This window comes from Mustela erminea, chromosome 19, assembly GCF_009829155.1.
Source record: "Mustela erminea isolate mMusErm1 chromosome 19, mMusErm1.Pri, whole genome shotgun sequence".
NCBI classification, from domain to species: Eukaryota; Metazoa; Chordata; class Mammalia; order Carnivora; family Mustelidae; genus Mustela; species Mustela erminea.
Genome location: NC_045632.1, coordinates 9333922 through 9337489, shown reverse-complemented (window position 1 = coordinate 9337489; position 3568 = coordinate 9333922). Strand labels below are relative to the sequence as shown.

General features: G+C 41.1%; 1 pseudogene; it reads left to right on the top strand.

Annotated features, from left to right (window-relative positions):
• Positions 1–653: 653 nt before the first annotated feature.
• LOC116580066 lies at positions 654–1504 on the top strand (annotated as a pseudogene).
• The last annotated feature ends 2064 nt before the right edge of the window (positions 1505–3568 follow it).

Below are 3568 nucleotides of genomic sequence, written 5' to 3'. Positions count from 1 at the left end.
TAATAAGAACTCAGCTGTGAGTTTGAACCCCATGTTGGGTATAGAGATTAGTTACAAATAAAGTCTTTTAAAAATTATTTATTTATTTCACAGAGAGAGAGACACACAGTGAGAGAGGGAACACAAGCAGGGGGAGTAGGAGTGGGAGAGGGAGAAGCAGGCTTCCCACTGAGCCGGGAGTCCAGTGCAGGGCTCGATCCCTGGACCTTGGGATCATGACCTGAGATGAAGCCACCCAGGGGCCCCATAAATAAAGTCTTAAGAAAAAAAAAAAAAAAAGATATGACCAGGTAGCTATGAGAATATAGCATGCTGGTAAACACCCAACTTTATTGCAACCTGGCCATTGCAATATTTAAATGAGTCATATAACCTCATTATAATTAAATTCTTGGCTGTAAAATGCACATACTTGTAAATACTAAATAATTTACAATAGGTAAAGCATAAGTAAGAGCACTATACAAAGAAATACATCAAACTTGAGAAATCATTAATTAATGAAGACACGTGTATGGGAAAGAAAATCTCAGGGGTAAGTAATAGCAAGGGGAGAATTTTAAATTTATTTTCCACAAACAGCGCACAGCTCATGTGTTCATGCAGACTCCTCTCTTTGTGGATGCGAACACTGAGCCCTGGCGAGTGACAGAATGGCCTTAGTGGATGTGAAATTTGCTGTAATCTTCCTATTGCAGATGGTCCTTGGAACCCTGGAAACTTCTTGCTTTTCTGTCATTGTTCGTCATCTCTTGGCTTAAGGGGATACAGGTCAAAGTCCACAGATTCGCTTTTCAGGCATTTGACTTTAACTAACTCCTTGGTCATTCTCTCCAGAGGAATCCCAGAGACCATGGAGGCTTTTGAGTTGAGATATTTTCTCGGTGACTTTGTATACAAAGTTGTTTTCTTCATCCACAGAGTGTCCATGGGGTGTCTATGGGCACCATGTGCCTCCTGAGTGTCTTCCATGCCATCAGCATCAGCCCCTGGAACTCCTGGTAGGCAGCACTTAAAGGGAAACCTCCCCAGTACATTGGCCCCTCAAATATCCTTTGCTGGATCCTGAATATAAACCTAAATATTATTGTTCCTGTGTATGTGACTGAGAAACGGAACAACAAAAATACTTAAAAAAATATGGAATTTGGATACTGAGCTTCTGCACTTCACGACAAAGACACAGACTTACTATATACGGTATCGATTTCCTCCCATGAAGTTTTGTGCTTGGGACTCATAACTTGGGCCAGTGGGTTCATCGTTTCCACCCTGTATGGCATAAGTAGCAGATCCAACACATTTATAGGACCAAAGTGTTCTCCAGATGCTCCCCCGAGATCAGAGCCCCCCAAAGCATCCTTCTGCTGGGAAGTACCTTTGTGTCTCTTTATACCCTCTCTTCTATCAATTACGTATTTTTCGCAAGACCAGTTGGTGGCTGATGAATACTTCTGCCCTAATCAATGCATGTTTTTCAACTGTCTGCCCCTTTGCTCTTTGAGTCATGACTGAGGAGGGAGTAGGAGGCTGGCTGAGAACGGAGCAGGGGCTGTCGCCTTGCACCCCCCCTCCACCCACTCCCCTTGGTAATATGTGTGACATTTCACAGGCACCCCTGACTGCCCTACAAGAAGAGCAAATGGTTAACTTGCAGAGATCACAGTCCTGCAAGGCAGGAGTCTCTCTTGGTTTACAAATGTCCTTGAGATTTACAACAAAGAAGTTACCTTATCAATAGCCCAATTTCCAAAGACACATAACTCAGTTCCTCAAGCCCTAACGTCACCCTCCCCTCCATAAAAAAAATGAAGGAGATGGAGGTAGAAGGAAAAATAAGTTAAATTTCTTTTAAAACCTAAATCTCACTAACAAGGACGTTTGATAGCAGGAATGTAACATTCCACCAGGAGACTCCCAATTGTCTTTATGTTAGTGCCTCATTAGAGGGAAAGTGGCCTTGGCTTGATAGTAACCAGGCCTTCAATATCCTGACAGTCTTCTTTACCCCAATAGCCCTTCTGAACAACCCTTTGTCCTCACCTACCCAACTCCTGTGTATATAACCAGCCACTCCTCACATGCCCGGTGCAGCCACATCTCTGCCTGCCCATGGGTCCTGTCCCCGTGCTCTAATAAACCACCTTTTTGCACCAGAGACGTCTTAAGAATTCTTTCTTTAGCTGTCGGCTCCGAACCTCACCCCACCGAACCTCACCTAGGTTCAAGAACTTCATCAATGACCACTGTATATCCAGACTCTTTTCTGTGTGCACAAGAAGAAAAATATAAACTATCTGGTTTGCACTGTGTTCAGCTGCTTATACACTCATTCTTCAAGGAATCTTCAGCAAAATTACAGTCCATCTCATTTTACATCGAGTTTTGAATAAGACAGAAATTTCTGCTACAACAATAGTGATTAATGGCCACTTGTACGTGAAATTCTGTGTAAATACTATGGAAGTACTCATGTAATTGCATTTTATTAATGGCTGTAGTGGAGAAATTCAGAGTCCAATAAACAAAACATTCTTGAAATACTGTGGAGACACTGGAAGTGTTTTTGGATATGTAATTTTTAATATAAGAGACCAAATTTTCTCAAGGTTTACTGGCCATGTGATAGTAAGGCCAGTGTCTTTTTTTGGAGTGGGGGTGTGTTCTGTACTTCTTCCTAGATAGGCCAGTGCCTTTCAGAGGAATAACATGTGGGATGACCATTCAGAGAATTCAGGGTAGAGGCTTCCGGGTTCTGTATTGGGATGCAAGTGGCCTGAGGTAAAGCTGGGGGAAAATTAGGTTTTAGTTTGAAGGACAATGACATCCAGGTTGTGCAAATTGTGTCTTACATCCTTAGAGAATGGTAGGTGTCTGAAATAAGAAAACATGTGTGTGGAGAAAAATGAACATATTAAAACTGTTTTTAGTTGAACATTGGAATTGTGAAGTCCAGGGGATGAAGGAGAATCTTGCAGGAGGATATGTTAGCTAAAGTTTTAAAAGGGTAGATGTGGAAAGCAAATATTAAATAAATGTTTGATGTCTGTGATAAAAAATGAATCAATTTTTAGGGTCTGCAGAGGGTAGATTGTTCTGGGTTAGGTATTGGGGCCAACTGGCCGGTTGCTAAGAAGCAGATTTTAGGGTGGGTGTCTGCATCCAGTTTTAGGAGAAAAGCTTATAAAGAAAATCTTCAAGCTTGGATTAGTAAAGGAGTAACAACTTGGAGACCAGAGACATTAATCTATTGAGTTTGTTTTGTTTAATGAATTTTCCTGCTTTTTGAAATCACCCACCAGAGCAAATGGACACATTTGAAAGAAACAGTAGATATCAATTCACACATAATTTAATGTAGATATCTGTGAATAAATTAAATTACAAGGATTGCAACTTTATTATTATTATTATTTTAAATTTTTTAAAAAAGATTTTATTTATTTATTTGACAGAGAGAGATCACAACTAAGCAGAGAGGCAGGCAGAGAGAGAGAGAGAGAGAGAGAGAGGAGGAAACAGGCTCCCCAAAGAGCAGAGAATCTGATGTGGGGCTCAATCCCAGGAC